At 41.0% G+C, this 20,273-nt stretch overlaps 1 protein-coding gene across 1 annotated transcript in view; it reads left to right on the top strand.

The window, feature by feature from the left end:
- The window catches only part of LOC122986408 (alpha-1,3-mannosyl-glycoprotein 4-beta-N-acetylglucosaminyltransferase C-like), a 106,835-nt gene that overhangs the window by 48,372 nt on the left and 38,190 nt on the right, over nucleotides 1-20,273 (top strand). The window contains exons 3-4 of the mRNA XM_044357661.1: nucleotides 2,099-2,169; nucleotides 11,137-11,214. The gene's annotated coding sequence lies outside the window, so the exon portion shown is untranslated. The remainder of the gene's footprint in view (nucleotides 1-2,098; nucleotides 2,170-11,136; nucleotides 11,215-20,273) is intronic.

Raw genomic sequence — 20,273 nt, 5'->3', positions numbered from 1 at the left:
GTATGAAAATGATGTGAATCATACGCTATGGCCTTTGCAGTCACCAGATCTCAACCCAGTTGAACACCTATGGGAGATTTTGGACTGACATGTTAGACAGCGCTCTCCACCACCATCATCAAAACACCAAATGAGGGAATATTTTTTTGAAGAATAGTGTTCATCCCTCCAGAAGAGTTTCAGAGACTCGTAGAATCAATGCCAAGGCTGAGGAACACCAAGCATTCAGACCTGTACCAGTTTTTCCTTTAATTTGTCACCCGTCTCTGTGTTATCTCTCCAACTATTTCAACTCCACTCATCTCTTAATTTTTAATTTATAAGGTGGCCTATTTAATGTATTTTATTTTCTCATACATCACAGCAGTCTGATATTAATGAAGCTGGAAAGGGTGCAGGAGGAACACGTGGTGGGCAGAAAATGCCTAGTCATGATCATCAGAGATGATTTACACCAAAAACTCTGAAAACCCGTCTTTCTTATGTGAATAGTTAAGATTTAAGAATTATGCCCTTGCTTTGGAGAATTTTGTCTGTTTTGTGAGGAGTGTGTGTGGGTGTTTTGGTTTTTTTGTTTTGTTTTGTTCATTTTACCCTGATTAAAAGATGCTTTCCTGAAACCGCTATGATGTAGATGACCTTGTAGATGACCTTCAAATATTCTATTAGTATCTCTGAAGGTATTCTGAGGTGATAGCTTTCTGTTGCTCTAAATATGAGGGAGAGTGAAGGGTATGCAGTGCAGAGGAGATGTTAAGGTAAGGCTGTATGTGGGTGGTTGTCTTTCAGGTTGAGAATTTACCTAGAAGCTATTGAGGTCACAGTGGAAAACAGGCTGCGATGAATGTGCTCCTTACCAACATGTTGGCAGTGAAATCCCTCTCTACTTGCACCAGTTATTCAAATAAAACATGTACAATCCACAGTGAAACTACAACCAAATAATTTTATGCTCAAATTTCACTCTTTAAGGAAGTGAAAGGAAACATTATCTTCTACTTACTTTATTTTATATTTTTACAAATCTTGTTTTTTGTAGTTTTGGTCACCAGAATCAATCCAACAGGTCAAGGAAAACACACAAACAAACAATCCCAGTTTTACTGAACTTGTTTGGAAAAGGCAGCAAAGACAAAAACATCAAATTAAAATGACCAGACTTCATACCTCAGCTCAGGTTATCTGCTAATACCAATTGACATTAGAGGTGCATTTGGTCAACGTAACACATTGGCTCCAGCTTCAAATGGCAGCAGGAGGTAACTGCTTGAAGGATGAACTTCAATGTGCAGTAGTTATGTAACATGATGACAGTAAATTACACACAGCACGCTCCTGTTTACCGACCCAACTGTTCAGAGATCACTATGTATATACTAGAGGACACTGAAGGTAGAGGATAGGCAAAACAGCTAATGGTGGAGAGATTATTTAGATGGAATGGTGCACTCTTCTGTTGTGGAGCCACAGTTACTGACTTGAATTAATAAAACGGGTGCATTTTTCCTTGTGTAGCCTTAAAATCCACTAACGCAGCTCCACTTAACATGCACCATTCATAAAAAATAATATTCTGGGTACTAATGTGGGATAAAAGCAGAAAGGGTGACTTGTGGCCAGAGCGAGTCTTTGTATTATTATAATAAACACTCAGCTGACTGGATTTCCCCCCCACATCTGCACACCCCAGAGCTCCCTTTTTAAACAGGGCCACAAAAACTAGCCGAGTGAAGAGCACCTCGCAAAATGAGGTCATCTTCAAACACCCTTTGATCCCTCTATTCTTCATCTCGGAGGCAAGTGGCATATAAGAGGATCTATCTTTGTGAACGGTTTTGAGCCCCCAAAATTACAAACAAACTAAAGGCGGAGGATCGATAGAGTGTGTCTCACAGAATGATGAACTGGCACTTCAGAGGGGGAAAATCAATGTCGCGCTCCCTTTCTCTCCCTCTCCTCCTCTATCTTTCTCTTTGGATCCTAAACTCTTCACAGTCCTTTTACTGCAGTGTTTAAGTGTGTGTGTTCACATGTGTGTAGCTCGAAGCAGGGTCTCTAACTGTGATTTAATGGTCCTTTGTTTCTTATTCCTTTTTAGCCTGGAAGATCCCTGCCACTTTGATGTGTGAGCACACCCACCAATAATGGCCCATAGGATATGCAGTGGAAGTAAGTGCTTCTGGTCAGATTTACCGCTTTAGTGGCCCTCCTGCCTCTGCTGTCCCTGTAAACCTCAGCTCACCTGGTGCGGATATATTGATCAGTACCACACAGCATCTGCATCAACAGATCTTTAAATCATAACATAGCACTTAACATGAAGCTACTAAAATGGATCCATCTATTTATTATAACACATTACTCGGACAGTCAACTGCATGGTGTTGCATTGCATTTTTATAGCGTTAGTATGTAGTATCGGAGGCGAAGAGGACATACAGAACCTCTGGAAAATAAAAGTCCATTATTTCTTAAACATAGAATTAATATAGTTCCTCAAGAGGACTATTGAATTTCAAGAGCACTGTCTGAAGCTAGAAATTAACCCTTATACTGTGGTGATCCTTGAGGATCACATTCACAAAAGAGGGCAGCCTCCAAAATGTTTTTTGTTTTTTTTACTGTAGTAACTAACTGAAAAATTCTGTTTTAAGAAATAAAAGATGAATCTAAAGCTGTTTTTATATTACTCCAAAATACACTATATGAAATTATGAAAATTTAAATAGATACAGTATTTGCTTTGTGATTGCTTTACCCCAGAGAGGTGGAGTTATCCGATTAGTGAAGCGCGATTATCTCAGCAGTTAGGAGTTTCACTGAGCAGAGGGAGGTTGTGGCTTGGACCACTGTACATTATGTATGCTTGTCTGCTCGGAACAGGAAAAAATCAACACCAGCTCCTAGTAAAACGTGTTACTTTTTTCGTGATGGACAACTTTGTCTACCGGCAGCATTGGCAGGTAGCCAAGCATTGTTTGGCAATCGTCTACAAAGCTGCATAGAAAAACATCTTAAAGTCGGTGGTGAGTTTTAGCCGTGGTAGTGTGGCTCTAGGGATGGCAATGTCAGTCTGTCGGTCCAGGCTGAAATATTTCAACAGCTAATGGATGTGGAATCTGTTTTGTATGAATTGTACCATCTTTGGTGAATCCCTGAATTTTCCTCTAGCGCCACCATTAGGTTTTAAGTGAAATGTCTCACCAACTATTGGATGCATTGCAATGAAATACACTACAGACATCCATCATGCCCAAAAGACGAATCCCCATGACTTTGGTTTTACTTTAAGATATTTCTTATGAAACATAACACCTAATAAACATGTTAGCATTGTCAATGTGCTAGCTTTCACATTAGCATCAATGTGATTTTTTTTATTTTTAAGTTATGCTTCCAGTAGTCAATTATATCAGCCCTGGGACCTGCTTCAGCTGTAGCATTAGCATCCTTTAGCATCAGTTTACAGGTAACGTTAGCAGCCAGGAGTGATCACACACCTGTTGGACTGCTACTCCACCTTCGTTATCTGAAGTTTCAGCGCTGTTTATGTTTTCTAGCTGTTTTTGTCTTTATGGAGGGCCAAAGATTTTTTTTGTGTTTCCTGGATCCGTCGTCCAAAATAAATGTTTTAAAGCTATTACAGCAAAAGTTGAACAAGTCCGAGCGAAACCCTCAGTGATCCAGTGCCCCCACTGTTATGTGTCGTGCTTTGACTGTCTGATGGTTTGTACAACAGTAAATTAATGCACAACAATATGATGTGTGAAATATTCCATAATCCATCCCCCTGGCTACACCTTTGGGATGCATGTAGTGTGCATGAGTTGGTGTGTTGTGCGTTTGAGAGCGTTGTGTTGTGAGGCTGTGTGCCTGTCGGTCTGACCGGGGTATTACCTGCCGGTGTGATGTGGGTGAGCTCTCAGACAGCCCCTGTTGGCGCTGTGGAAAGCAGGGCTGTCAGCTGTGCAGAGCTCCTCCTGTCAACCCTGCCTCGTGAAATTTGGGGCTGCGAGATGAAGCTTGAGACAGTTATGCATGTGGGGTGAAGGGGGGGAAAGGGGATGGTCTATCTATCTATCTATCTATCTATCTATCTATCTATCTATTGTTCTATCGTTCTCTTTCTTTCTTTCTTTCTATGTCTTTGTCTCCAGGAGTGCAGTGAGGGGAGGTAAGCTGCTGTGTGTCAGTAGTGAAATATTCATAGTATGTGCAGGGAGTTTGACGAGCCACCCTGACACCTCCATACTCTCCACCCTCATTTTCATTTCCTCTCTGACTCCAGCACGTTACCTCGCAGCTCCCCCAATCTGCTGCTCTTTGGCACCGTACCATACGCTTTGTACAGTCATGATGAAAAGAAAACCACGGAACACTGCTTTTACATTTTCATAAGAGAATAGTATTTTTGAAAAAAGAAAAAAGACCCCATATCAACAAGACCCTGTTAACTGAAAAGCTTTCATTTGTGCTTTTATCACCATTATGTTGGAGGCTTTCATGCTAAAACGGCCGCTTTACAGTACACACTTTAAGATCCTTCTTGCATTATGGGAACACTTTCAGTGTAACTTTGAAATTAATGGAAAATTCAACCTTTGGCACTCTACGCAACTTCCTGCATTTCCCAATACGCTGTTCGGCATTCATCGGAGTAATTTACCCAGCTGAACTTCACTTTTTAAAAGAATATTTTGATAATAGCAAATAATAGTAAGGACAAGACAGTTTTCCAGTCAAAAAAAGCAATAGTTGTACTTCTTCCTATGAATGCACAAAGGCTGCATTATAATCTGGTGTATTGAAGCTTGTATCTCTTCTGTAACCGTGGATTTCTCCCTGTTGACTATTGAACGTTGGTGTGTAACAGCGGCTAGTTTTTGAAAAAAAAATTCTGCTTTCAAACTCCATCACTGGAAATATCTTTATATAATGTGCTCTCATCTAAGTTTGGACAGCTATCCTTGGAAATAAGAAAAGGACAACATAAAAAATATAAATCTCAAGTAAAATGATGACAAGCAATTTGTCATAGGTTTTGAGAGCATGTCATGTTTTTTTTTACTTCACATGAATCAATATCAGCCCAGTATCCCCAGGAATCACCTCCATAATGGGCAGTTCTGCGCTACACAATTTGTGTCCAATGCCAACCTAGGAAGTATGGAGTCAGGGTGGTGGATGGGTGTGTAATTTTGCAATTTTCATGCAGCAGACTAGGAATCACATTCAGTCACAGACCAGCAATAAACATTTGTGGGTTTTTTAAACCTTAACCACTATCTTTCACCTAACCATAACCATACCTTATCATATTTTTTTTGCCATGATCTCAATATTTCCATAACCTTAATAGCCTAGGTGCCGTGTGTGGATATTGTAGAAACATTAAAAACAGAAAGAAATATTTCAACAAAATCCAGATTTTTGCATATCCGATATCAATGTTCTTGTCTGGAAAGAGGAGTAAGCAATATATGCAAATCAGCACTGAGGAAAGGTTGTGGTGGGATATTTTCAGTCCAATTCCATCCTTATCAGGCAGTCCAGTTTTTAAAAATAAGGAATTAAGGTGTGCATACAGTTAATGCATTTCAGCAGCATAGTAATAGAACATACTCACATGTCAAAACCAGAAAAGCTGCTATCTTGACAGCAGGCCTGTTTAAATCCAAGGCTCTAGCTGTGAGACAGCATTGATCAGCTCCTTGCTCTCTGCATAATTCTCACCATCATCCTGCAACAGAATGATTAGCCTCAGGGGAAAAAGTAAACAGGGCCGGGTAAAAGTTGCAAATCATCTTTTCATTATATTTTTCTGCAGCCTCCCTCGTAAGTCATCATCACAGAGCCGAGGCCTCTATCTCCAAACTCTGCAGAAATATCAATATGGATTTAGGAGTCTCCCTGAAGCAAGGTCCTCAGCTAATTAAATCAGTAATCACTTTGTACAGTAAAAACACAAGCAGGGTATGTGTGTGTGTGTGTGTGTGTGGGGTGGGGTGGGGAGGGGTGGGGGGTGTATGTGGCAGTTTAAACGAGTGCCAGTAGAGTTTTATTTAACAAAGACAGCTAATTGGGTCAGAGCTCTTTATCCTCATAAAGCACAGAGGTTTCCTGCCATCCAGTCGGGCTACTTACAGCTCCTGGCTCTCAGAGTTCGACTCCTTCTGAGAGAGAGTGAGTTGGGGGGGAAAGAGAGGTTACGGCGAAAAAGGCGAGGCAGAGCCACTGTTGTCAAGGCTACAGAAAACAGGTATTTTATATTGTCTTCAGGGTTTGAAGTCAGTTGTACGATGATGAAGTAATAGGATTCATAAGAGCTCCGTGCCGAGACTGAATTCTAATAAAGGCAGGTGCTACAGAGAATTTCAAGTCCATGGACTCCTTCCATCTTTCATCTCAAGAGAAGGGATCATTCAACCAAGGCGTTGCGTGCTTCACTGATGCCAAGCGCGAATACGATCCAGCCGCTGTCATGTCAAACTCTCATCAAACAGCCTTTTTTTACTTCCTCAATATGTTGTAGAAAGATTCAGTGCCACTGGACTGAAGGAGGTAAGGTATCATAAAGACACTTTTTATACATCACGTTGAGTATATTTTCCAACTTTCAGAGTTGCTGCTCTTTTTAATAGTTGTTGTGTAATGGTGGAAATATTTAATTATCGCTGCAGTATTATTTATGCTCATATTTGCTACTTTGCCACAAGGGGTAATTAACTTGTTTGAATGATTAGACTGATCACTGATCACAGTCAGGGTTCATTAGAGAAAATGTTCAATTCTGTATTCGAAACACAAACGTAGCTTTGAAGAGCGATTGAATTGGGAAAATTACTCATCGAATGTAATTTGCCTTTCTTACAGGTTGTTTTTGTTACATGATCTGCTATTAAATTAGATTTGCAAGAGATTACCTAATTTGACCTGTGCTTAAGAAAGCTCTGTAGTGCATGTTCTTTGTTTCAAAATCTCACTGGACACGTGCAAACATAAAAATACGAAATGAAAACTTGAAACTACTCTGTTCTTCATATAATATAGCTTCATATAATTAACTTACAAGCAAAAATGTTGCTTATTTGTTCTATATATTAATCAATCAAAAGCTAGACTTTTGCGGTTGCTGTTTGTCCGTATCGAAGACTTTGTGGTTTACTTATCATATATATATTGACCATTGAATATTAATAGGGATTAAAGAAAGAAAGAAAAAGTGCAGTAATGCTTTTGTCCAAAATTGTTTTTGTACATAAAAATGTAACGTAATATTTCTATTCAGTTCACTGTCAAAACACTTTTTAAAATCGGTTATTTCATAGACAAATTCATAAGTCTAATACACAATGCTGTTTTATTTTGTACAGCAGCCTGTACTTGATATCCAGCAAACTAAAGGTTATACATACACAAAATGCAGAGTATTAACTGTCTTAAACTGGGAACATATGGATTAAATATCTTTTAATTATAAAACTCATCTGTTCACCAAACTGAGGTGTAAAATGTTGCAAATCTGTTCAGATGCAGCTCCATTTATAAAAAGAATTTTTGATAAGCACTTAAATGCATTTAACCAGTAAACAAGCAGATGCTGTTTTGTTTTCCACTTTCACTCAAGCAAATACCTATAAGGTTACTTTGCCTCAGTCAGTAATTTGGGGCTCGTACAGATTTTGAATACAGCTTTTGTGTATTTCTGTCTTAAATCCCTGCTACCTTTTCAGTTGCTACACATTAAGAGCACACGCTGAATTCAAATGAAATAGACACTTAGATCCAGAGCAGCACGTCTTAGTATGGGAAAAAAAATAACAATATATGTCATTATGATGTTTAAATTGACGTAGGCTGCGCGCATCACATCAACAACCACTTTCCATTTAGAGCAAATAGCGGCAGAGCGGACAACTTCACAGAGAAGACAAATAAACGGATAAAAGGAGAACGTCGCCAGGGTTGTCTCATTACTCCCTCTCTTTTCCCTTTCAGTGTTAAGCTAAAGGAGTCGCTGTTTATCTATGCTTTCTCTGTGAGCTGCGGCTCCCGAGGTGGTGACCTCACGCTGCCTTCATCCTCTGTGTTACTCACATTTGTGTCTGTCCCCGGGGCTCTTCGTCTAAAGAGCCCGGACTGAAGAGGCAGCCGGGCCAAGCACAGTATGGCGGGGTTAGCCCTGCCCTGGAGAAATCTTCACAGCGACCTGATTTCTTTCAGTTGCTCTCCATATTCCCTAGATCTTCCGCTCATATTCACCTGATCCTCTGTCAGAGCCATTTTATGGGGAGAAACTCTGAACGCTTTGAAACTAGAACAAGATTTTTAGAGTTCACTAACTTCATTGTGGATTGCATTGCAGTGGCAGCGTTAGCGTCAGGCTGTCAGGTGTCCCTGTAGAGTTTTGTTTCAATGTTTAATCCGGCAGATAATTGCATCCATTATTAGAAATGATGCATAACGTCTGCCTGAGATCTGGTTTTGACTGTTTTCATGAATCCTCATCAAAATTGCATATTTCCAATATCAGTGGGATAGCGATGCGTTGAGGAGAATCTCTCATCACAGCTTGTCATATTCGTCTCGCAGAGATCTAAGTTAATATTAGTGATTGGTCCCCAAGTCACGTTCAGCCCCATCTTTTCATTCCAGCATCTGGATTTAATTGGTGCTACGCTGTAAAGACACAGCTGCTCTGCCTGTTAGGACAATAAATTACCCCAATTAGGAGTCGAACAAAAGAGGCTGTCTGACACCGCAGCCCACTGCCATGCCTGGAGATTGGAATGCAATGGTATGAGGCTTCTCGCTGACATGAAGCTGTACCAAAACACCTGCCCCATCATCCCTCTGATCAAAACAAAGTTCCAGTCCAGTGGGTATATAGAGCGGGAAGAGATTGCTTTGTATGGGCTACAACTCGCTGTAGCCTCAGTTACAGGAGCTTCTGATGTATAAATGAAATAGAAAAAGTGTCACTGGATTCGAAATCAATGGAAGGTATGTTGTATAATTGCTGGGCGGATGATTAATTGGTGTTTGGATGATGAGTTGTAGATACATCCAGGTTTTCTGGCAGCCGCCTGCCATATCGATGGCACCGGTAATGAAGGCAATAATGAGGGAAGGTTTAGGAGGATGTGGAATGGGAGGAACAATAGGAACATCTGTGCCTCTCTACAGTTAGGTATAATTGAGACCATATTTCATTTTCCTCTTTGAAAGCTAGCCGCACTATACTTGCTGTCTACTTGCCTGAAAGATGAGAGATATTTATTTACCACTGTAACACATTCAGCAGCTTAAGCAACTCAGGTGGTCTACCTTTGAGAAGAATGTAGAGAAGCCGCCGCTGCGATGACAGCCTCCATCTTGATCGGTACTCCTTCCACGTCTCACCCAGGCCACACCATCCCTTTGTCTCACCACTTGCTGTGAACACGCCATTAAGCCAGCCGGAGTTTGACAAGAAAAATGAAGTGTGCTATTTCCTGTGGCCTCGAGTGTCTTCCTGAATAATGAGCGCATTGCCTGGACTCCCCCTTGTCCCTCCCACTCCCTGCCATCGGTTTTACTCTTCCCCTTGAAGTTCCAGTCTGCTGAGAGAGAGTGAAGGGGTCTTTAGGTTTTCTCTGGAAAAAAAAAAAAAAAAAAGCAGTCATGCAAGACCTGTCAAACTAAATCTGGAAAACCCAGAAAAAGACAGAGGATTAGATGAATGAAGTGGATTTTATTGATGATAAATCCCATGTCACGGTATTAGAGTATGCAGAATGGGACATGCTGTATCTGAGGAAATATCTATTATCATACAGCATCATGAGATGGTGCAAACAGCTGCAATTGTGTGAGCCAAATTAACTGGCACTGTTTCCCATATCTCTTATTATTTCCTTGCTTTTTTAAACATGTCGTATGGCTCAGCAGCACTACTGGATCATAGCAAATGCTGCTTCGCACAGCAAACCACTGAGAAGAAAGGGAAGCTCCAGTGCTATTTCCTCACTCAGCCTTATTTCTCCCAATTACCAGCGTGTGAGCAAACAGTCTGACATGACTGACCTCCTCTCGGAGAGCTGTGGTCATGACTGGAAGGCTCTCTTTGCTTATTATGACAGAAGTGTTATGGTAATGGTAGGAAAGTCTGCACCGTGGTGATAGCACCGCAGGAACGGATAGCCTATTATCCACCACTGTGTGGTGGTAGTAATGGTGAGAGAGAGGGCATCCTTTCTGTTATGGTGATGATGCATTTTGAATGGGTAGTGTCTATTATATATCAGTGGATGATAATGGCAGGAGAGAGCATCCTCTGGGTCGCGGTCATGAAGCCAAAGAAATGGCAAAAAGGTCGACACAGAATATACAGAGCGTGTTGTCTTAGTTTTGTGGTGATCGATTGAATGAAGGGAGTGGCAGGTTTTTCTCTCTCTTCTCTGTTATAATAATAGTGAGCCAGCCCATGTGTTCAAAGAGCGTGAATATCCAGGGAAAGGAAGACAATGAGTAGTGTGTGTGTGCACGTGGCTGCATGCGTGTGACAAACAAGAGCTACGCAGTAGAAAGAGAGCCTTAGTTAGCTCTCTGCTTGGCGCTTCGCCGCCCCTGTGATGTATGTTTATGGCCCATCATCTCTAGCCAATTACCCTGCCTCAGTGCGGGAGCACCGTGACTTCCCATCACAGCCGTCAGTGTCTAAGCGTGGAGAGACACAGCGACAGTTAACATTTCTGGACATCCCTGGCAATGCGCTGTTTTCCTTAGGGGGCTCTGGAGATTCATCTTCAAAAGTAAGCCACTGGGTAGCAGAGTCTGCCGAGTCTACAGCTGCTTTGGGAATTGGAGGCTTGTTTACCGAGTTTGTGTGAATGTGCGTGTCTGTGGGAGTGTGTGAGTGTGGCGTGGGTGCTATAAGTTAGCACAGCATGTGTGCAAACTTTATAAATCTCATGTTTCCCACGCACTCCTGTGTTTGCATCAATATGAGCTATGTGGATCTTTCACAGTTCGATACACTGATGTGTGCGATACACTGATGTGTGCATTTGGTTAGGTAGTGTATGTCACATGATACACTGAAAAGCCTCACAGCTGTAGAATAACCTTGACATGTCGGGTCTCTTTGGTTCACAGCTGAGGCAGACTTGTTCCCGTATCCTGTCCAGGTAAACCTGAAGACTTTCGCCTGCAAACACATCTGACTTTTACAAGGTAATATTTTTGTCTTTAGTTGTTTGTTAATGCATCTGATAAATGTGTTTCTTGCTAAAGGTGTCTAGTTAGAGGTAGATGCCTTTTCCATAAAATGCTCTGCAGAGACGTGACATTAGTAAAAGTAAACTGAATCAAAGTTGCTGCAGTGAGATGTTTTTAACCCTGCTGACTCTGACAAGCACTGTGACTTTATCTCAGGCAATCTTTAAACTTCATATTTGAATGATTCCTCTGTGAAACTGAGAATACAGAGCGGTAAGACAAGGGTTTTTATATATTTTTTTTCCCTTTCTTTCTGGCTCCATATTCACACACTGTGACAGATTGAAACTGCAAAGCTGTGTTTGTGTTGGCTAGACGAAGGAACGCTCCTGCCCAGAGGGTTTATCAGGGAGAGAAAATATTGACCGCCAACAGTTGCACTTTGGTGGTGTTATTGCTTTTCACACTTGTGTGATACAGACAGCAGTCGCCAAGCACAACAATTGTAAAGCCGCAGCCATATTGACAGCAGCATTGCTCTTCTGTGCAGGGCAGCATATCCAGCTTATGGTGTTTACTTTTTAGCTCATTTTACCAAAGTGCTTTTTGCAGACAAATAATTTAAAAGTACTGGAACAAAGTGAGAAGAAAAGAAAATACTTACTGTGTAGGTGAGACGCAAAACCCAGAGGGGCCTCTAAATTTCCTTCTAAATTAAGACTATAAAACACACTGACAAAACAACAGAATGTGTGTGTGTGGGTTGTGCGTGTTTTTGTGTATCTGGCTCTTTTTCAACACGCTGTAGCTTTTTTACTTGCTCAGATGGCCTCTCAAAATATTTGTAAGTGCACAGTTGAAGTCAGTTCATCACCTCAATATATATTTAGCTCAATTTATATATAGCTTAATGAATTACTTTTGCAATAATTCAATATTAGCATATCTTAATGTGATACGTTATGATATCATGTTATTCTTTTACAATATTAATGTTTCTAAGCAAACTGTAGTTTTAAAAAAAAGTCAATTATTACCATTTTTAATATACTAGAGTGGAACTCAGTTATTTACATTGAAAAGAAGTTTGGTTATTTTATATATGATTTTGAAAAAGGGGGGAAATTTGCATTTATTTTTATCTGTCTTGTTCGATTTCTCCAAAGAGTCATTTTTTTCTTGAAACTTTGTATTTTTCTTAGTATGATGAAAAATAAATTATAACAGGAACAAACAATCATGTTGTTAATCCTTCGGGAGACAGAATTTGCATACATTTGCCATTATTTGATATACTGTATCAATATTGGACATATATTCATATTGACATCACAGTGTTAATTACTACAATGTTTCCCAGCCCCATGGATGGTCTTCGTTTGTGTTTCTATATTTTGTGAAGCAGTTTCTGCACTTTCAATAATTTTCAATGCCACCATAAATTAGACGCTGGTGAAGTAACTTTGCATTGCAACTTGGCTAAACTGCTGTTGCTGTTTTTCTAACCTAAAACATTCTTAAGTGGTGCACTCCAGTGAATGAGATATTTGACATTCTGAAATGGCAGGGACTTGAAACAGCTTAAATCAGGGATCGAGGTGATCCTCCACATTCTCATCTGCTTCAATGGCAGGCCAATGTGGGCGTACATTAAAGATTCATGCAAACAGCTGTTTCTTCGACAGGACAGCATGGCACAGAGTTAGTCTGTGTGCTTAGATTTCAAATCAGGGAAGCCTAGAGGAGCTGGGTTTGAGTAACATCGCATAAAGTCCGTTCTACTGTACGAGGGCAGGAAATTAACACATGCTTGTCACAAAAAAAGGCAGCTAAAACTGGTAATACATCCCTGAAACTGGGAGTAGGGGTGCAAATACTTCCTGGTGCCCAGTAAATAGACTATTATACATCAGCTGAGAGAGTTTTTTTCATTGATACAAGGAATTTCAGTAAAATTGACCCAATTTTGCCAAAATAGACCCATGAAGAAACAATGCATTTCTTAATAAACAGTAAGTTTGACCCAAAGCCAGAGCTAACCATATCAATGCAAGCAGGATGAGTTGTGGGGGTCAAATGATACATTACTATACAACACTTTGCCTTAACATTTGCCTAAAGAAGCTTGTTGAATCGTGAAGTACCGCAATCACAGAAGGCTTGAGACAAAGGTGTGCATGCATTCAGGGTGACATTTGTGGGATATTTCACAATAGATGCAGAGATAATATATTCCAGTTCCTGACAACCGTGCAGCCACTGAATGCAGAGGTTTTATGTCTGTTGGGTATGAGGTATGTATTCACAGCGAGTGTATAGCTGCCATTATTCTCTCTCCCTCATGTACTCATATGCACTCTGACTCTCCTGTTTACTCTTACATTGTTTCTGTCTCATTTTCACTGTATCTCTCATGTATCTTGATACACTCTTTTCTCCTTTTGCTCCACTGTCAGGGGAGACTGAGGTATTGTTCCGAAAGAAAGCTCCATTAAATATCTGCACCAATGCTGCATTGAAATGGGTTAAACATACTGAATGCAGCTGAAAACACAAGGTGTCTGTGCCTGTGTGTGCTATTATATTCTCCCTGCCGCAGAAAAATACAGTAAATGATCTTTAAGAGTGTAACATAATAGCATTCTCTCCTCCACTGAGACAGGCCATGACCTCCTCACTAGAGCTTTACAGTGACCATTTGAATGGTAATGTGACAGGCTGATTGCCAATTTAAAGCCCACACAAAAGCATTACCCCCACCAAATCAAAAGGACAGCTCTGTAATGACAAACACAAACAATACAGCGAGCTCCAACCGAAAGGTATCTGTTGTTTTCCTTCCTCCTCACAACTGTGCTCTCAATCACAGCATTTGGGGGGAAAAAATTATTGAAAACAGCAGTGGCTAAAACAAAAAATAGTGTTTGCATGTATCAGCACAAAGTCGCACCTCACTCAAAGCTGCCTGCCATGCTAAATAATGCAATGGCCAGCTATTCCTGGATATTGCAGTAATAAGCAGATGATCCCCTTTAGAAATAACAGCTGGTGGTGTTTTTCTAATGGTGAGGCTCCATCACTGCACGTCACTCCTTGTTCGTCAGCAGCTGTTAGCCATGCTTCCTATGTAAGTGCTTGCAGTCTCTGCTAAAGCGCACTATTTTTCACAAGCACTTATCAGTAGGATAAATGCTTTGTACAAACATTGAAGTATTTGAGCACAATTTCTGCACATCCTCTTTGCAAGCAACTTGATAAACAAGTCAGCTAGAAAACACTGGTTATAAGCAGCAGATACTCACTTTGAGCTTGCAAAGCATTGTGAACAGAATATCTGTTATTCATACTTTGAATTGGTATATTTTATGAGGATTTCTGAATGATGGTCATTAAGTCAAGTGTTTTTCTACTTGAAATGATGTTACCTTGATAGATATCTTAGTTTTTTATGAAAATTAGCTTTTTTATTAAATTACCAAGGCATTCTTACATTTGTTCCCAGAATCTCTTCATGTTTGTGAAGCACAGAAGACAGAAGCACAGAGGGCTTCTGTCTAGACTCACCTCATTCAACAATCACAAGTATCGACATCTATCATGGAAAATGTAGAAATATGAATTTTTGCTTCATTGGTCGCCCTAGTAGACCCTTGTTGGGGATTTGAAAATCTGAACAACCAGACACACAACCACTACTTTGATTTCATACCACAATTGTGTCTCACCTAGAAGAGATGCCCTAAACGTGTCTCCTTTCACTTCTGTTTTAGTCAGAAATACCCTCAAGAAAAGAAAAAGTGGGTGCAGCAAAAGTTAGATTAAAACTCTTCATCACAAAGTAACATACAAATTGTACAATATCTTCCTCTGTGAGCAAATTAAGGGGTGGCTCTTTCCTTCAAAACTTGGAGGTACACATCAGAGATGTGAAAACCTTCCCCCCTGGATTGTTGATATGGCACTATCTTTGGCTTACACCCACATGGTATTTTTCTGCAAGCTGGAAACCCACTCAGCATTCTATATTTCTCTCAGTTTGGTGTGAAAGGAGACTCACAGTGCCGACCCCACGGGATGTCGATTCCCACCAATGCTCGTGGACTTACAGTAACATTTTGCCCCAGTGTCAGAGAAGAGGAGAGGATAAGCAGAGCGAAAGGAAGAAGACTATGAGCTTAATGTAGATCTGTCATCAGCTGGCTGCAGATCAAAAAAGCAGCATTGGCAGGCGGAGCACAGAATCCACCGGAGCCTCCTCTCTATGCCAAGCTCCAGCTTCTCTGAGGTAGACAAGCACAGAGGGGCCAGGCTCCAGGCAGGGAGTGTGTGTATCTGCTTTCTATGTGTGTGTGTATTTGTGTGTTTTTGGGGGCGGAGAGGTGTGGGCACATGCACAATGTCTCAAGGCAAGGATCTGGCACTTTGAAAATGTCACCAGAATCCCAGAAACAAAAAAACAAGAAGAGAATGGAGAAAGTGTGATGAACAGACGCGTATGCTCTGGGAGGTGTGGGATTTAGAGACTACAGAAGCCAGAATCATTCTCTCAGAGTGGGAGATTGGGAGGAATAAAAACAATGGCACAAAGACAGAGATGCAGCCCTTCTTGAATGTACACCTCTGCAGCATCAGTGTACAACTGTTAAGTGGGTTCAAGGACATATCTAAATTAAAGCCTACAGTGGTGTGTAACTGCTTTCTTTCTGTCTACTTCTGATGCTGGCATGGTTGAATATGTTGGTTCACTGTGCACTTGTTCATCTGCAAACAAAACAATGTGTGTCGTTTGGAATTGGCCTAGCACAATTATTTACTGTGTCTACATTTACATAACTACTGTACTTCATTATCAGGCTCAATATTCAATATTTAATCATTTGTTCTAGGCTGTCACTCAAATCCAGAATCATATGCTGGTCAGAACCATCTAAGTCTGCCCATGGTGGTGCCTTATCTTACAGTATGTGCTTTTTTTGTTTAACCTTATGAAAGCAAACATGTTAGTGAGACATTTTTTCATTTTTTGTAATACAATACCCCTTTGCGATGTTGAGATGCGTCACTTTATTGTAAAACTAGACAGTCAACTAGGGAGTTCTCAAGTATCAATTGCTACTGCATGATCTGAGCACAATCAATTTTGTGTGCTTGGTGTGAAAATCCATGCATGAGCTATACTACTTTTGATTGGTCCTTTCTCCTGCTTGGGCATTTGTTGACTATGATCGTCACAGCAGAACAAATAGAGAAAACTTATTGACACTGTGGATTCCAATATTTTAATCAATACCACAGGCACATTAGAATACCAAGAAGAAGTGGGATTGTTAGTTTGTGAACTTTGTTGAAAAAAAAAAACCAGACAAAGCTGTCGGAAAAGAATTTCGGTATCATGTTTTTGAGAATCATCACTACCTCCATATTGCGTTGGTGGGGTTTGTATGCTCCTATGACCTTTAGTAGCTTGTTTAAAGGGGCAGCAGCTCCCAGAAGGGTCCCCCATGCGGAATTAGTGAGGTGGTACATGAGTAATAGCAATTCAAAAGACCTCTTTGTACTGTTTTTTTTAGCTCCCTGATGGACCCAAGACTGTATTTGTTGGGGCTGGTTAGACTTATCCCCAAGAAGCATTATGACACAGCCCAATCACCTTCAAAGCATGATGTAGAGGTCTGGTGCATCAGCAGTCATTGGCAGGTGAAGGCTTGGGTCTTTGAGAACTGACCCCAACTATGAAAACTGGTTCGTGGGAGGTGAAATGTCACACCTCTGATGAGGAAGTTGCTGGGGCTAGTGTGGGAGGTGTAGTGGTACAGTGCCAACTAGATATAACTGGTCTCACCTTTATGCACAGCCCCAACTCCAGAATCAAATTGCTGGATGTCACTACAGTCATCCAGCAGCTGATATCCTGTTGCTTTCCACTGAGACAGAGCATCATGTGTGAGCATAAATAGTTCTTAAGTTCATATCAGATCACTTAAGGCTGAAGATTAATGATGAAATAATGGTGCCAGATCTGGGACCATTCTGTATGTCTTGGGAGAAGCAGAGCTATCTGCTCATCACCACTTCATGATTTGGATCACGTGACAGGGAAGTCTACTCGACAGACCCCAGTGTGCAGTGAGGGTTAACTGGACTCCCATCAGTGAAGTCTTCAACTCCCACCTCTGAATGAATTTTTTTCTATAGCCTGGGGAGGGTGGAAACATTAGATATGTTCAAAGCCCCGATTGCAGAGGTAACTGCTTGGATCATGCTGACATGACTTACCTTCACAGCATGTCTGAAGTGCTGCTGCTTTATTCTGAATCCAGTTGTGGTTCATTTGGCTCATCTGATCAGAAGACCTCCTAGACACCATGCTGGTAAGGTTCTCTGAATTCACCCAAGTGGGAGAAGACTGCTGGGCAGACCCAAAACATGACAGGAATAGTCTATCCCACCTGGCCTTGGAACACATTGGGCATCCTTAGGAAGGGCTTAAGGTGTTGCTAAGGAGAAGGATGTCTACACTACCTTGACTACTTCATGTAGCCCGCCATTGTGACCCTGACTTGGATAAGTGGTGGAAAATGGATGGTTTTGGATGGATGGATGGATGGATGGATTTTGGTGTTACACTCCCTTGTGGTAACTGGAGCATGTCAGAAACAGAGGCTGGAGACAAAGGTGCCTCCACTCCCTGTGTCACACTGGATGATTCAGCCACTGCCCCAAATAAAGGAAACTGAGGCTGTCTCAGTGCAGCTGCATGTCCTGTCAGTTTCACTGCAGACAGCAGCACTAATGGCAACTGAATCAGGCAAGCCATCTTTTAAACAGTGTTTAAGCTGACTTGTTTGAGTTAGTTTGTTAAATTTAAACCTCTGACTCCTGTTGTATTGATTTTAAGTACATTGCTCTTACTTTTGTGCAATGTACACATAATAAGCCAGGTTTAGAGCTGCTCTGTTGAAAACACATATGCAGGATAAAAAAAATCTTAAGGCAAATTACCACAGTAGGCAGCAGATACTAGACAAGGTGAAATTCTCTGACAACAAACACGTAAAAAGCACTCATTCTATTTGTTTATCTCTACAGCCCAAATAGTTTCTAAAGAGAGGGATCTTGTGTTAAGAAATCACAGCTTGACCTTGCCAATCTCCCTCCCAAGTCTTAGTGTAGAACAACGTAAAAAAGATGCACAACATTTCTCTAGCATGGTGTTTTCTTTGTGCTCGAGTGTGTGCACAAGTTTTTGTGATTGTGTATGTGTGTGTTCTTGCGTTTACCCGAACTCAATGTCAAACCTATTTCCAAACCACTGATTCAGCTAGTTGTTGAGATATACAGTGGTGCTGCCAGTGCTAACCTTTAGAGATTACGGTGACATTAAAAGCTGCATATGGGGTGTGGGGAGACCCAACCACTGGGCGCCTCATCTGATGCAAATGTCCTCTCTCACCTCTATCAGCAAAAGTAATTATGGCAAACCACTGTGACATCTCTGGCTGTGCAAGAGAGGGGAAGAGTACCTAGTATAGGTCATGGAAATACACCCATCTCTCTGGGTAAGGAGGAGACAATTATCTTTTCATGCGGAGAGGCAGCATTGAGGGAGGAGCCCTCCACCCTCCAACCCCTCCGCTCCTCAAACTGAAGTATCTTTTGTGCCAGCAGCCTTGAGGGATTCAGTCAAGAAATTGACACTGCTGTTAGCATGCTCGAGGCTAAAGAGATGTATCGGTATAGCTGCGCTGTCTCTCTTGGCGAGTGGAGCTTCATTAATTTGTCGGCAAACATGTGTTTGGTCTAGATTTTATAATGCATTTTTCCAGTCACTGCACTGATATGGAAATGATATGCATATTGGCAGTGGCTCTACTATAGTAGTCTCTGGATGTCAGTTGATTACGTGCCTGTGCAGAACAAATATGTATGTAAATAGACACATTCACAGACCTTAACATAATAATCATAACAATAATAATAATAATAATGCATATTTGGTTTGCAGTTTTCTTTGGCTGACTTACATGGGTTCTTATTCCAACAGTATTACATTTTCACATCTATTTTTACTAGTGATAAAATGTTTGTATGCTTTTGATTAAAAATTATTCTAACAAACAAAGCGTTTATTTGTGAAATAGGTCGTCATGCCTCCTGAATGGTATTTGATGCCTTCTTTGAAAAACAGATCACAGAAAGATATAAAAAGCATAGCACTGGTCACATTAAGTACTCATACTTATCTACTAGTATGTTTAAGCTGTGTGACTATGATAAAATCCCACCCTGTTTTCCATGCTGGAAGCAACAATAATCCTCATTAAATGGTTTTCCTATTTTTTTTTTTCTCATCTCATTGTCATGTTTGCATTGTTTGTGTGTCATTGTTCAATCTTTTTACCTAGCAGAGGGATCATGCAGACCCACAGCTGACCCTGCTGTTCAGAGTCAGTGGGCTGCGGTGGCCCAGAGCGGCTTACGCTAACCTCTAACCCCCTGGCAGTCACTGCTGGCTTAGCTCTGCTGAACAAGTCAACTGGGCTTTGTGCCCGAAAGAGTCGACCTGCACAAGTGTCATCTGGCCCTGTAGTGAGATCCCCTGCACCTCAGGGTGAGCCCCAACACATTATCCAATGAGCTCTTGAGACAAGAGGGTATGGCACTTGCTAAGGCTGTCCCTTGCTCATAGACCATTTGGCAGTAGCTGCATTTACTTCCATATAAATGTACAGTACCAGTCAAAATTTGGACATTCAAGAATGGGAAAGTGTGTCCAAACTTATGACTAGTACTGTAAATGAATGCAAGTAATGTAGTGCAGTTAAATTTTGGACTAATCACTTTCAGGTTTGCATTATTTTAACAGCAGGGGTTTCTATTCAGAGACAAATATGATGCTGTGAATTAGCTTGGGCCCATTATTTTGTTTTAGTTTGCATAAGCAGACACATCAAAACATTTTGGTCAGCCTCTGTTAGTCTTGGATCACAGCCTTACTGTGATTAAAATAATCAGATGAATGCCCTGATTCACCAAGACTGCCTTAGCCTGACCAAATTGCTCTCCAGCTGCCA

This window comes from Thunnus albacares, chromosome 7 (assembly GCF_914725855.1).
Source record: "Thunnus albacares chromosome 7, fThuAlb1.1, whole genome shotgun sequence".
NCBI classification, from domain to species: Eukaryota; Metazoa; Chordata; class Actinopteri; order Scombriformes; family Scombridae; genus Thunnus; species Thunnus albacares.
This window is presented reverse-complemented; position numbering and strand designations above follow the sequence as displayed.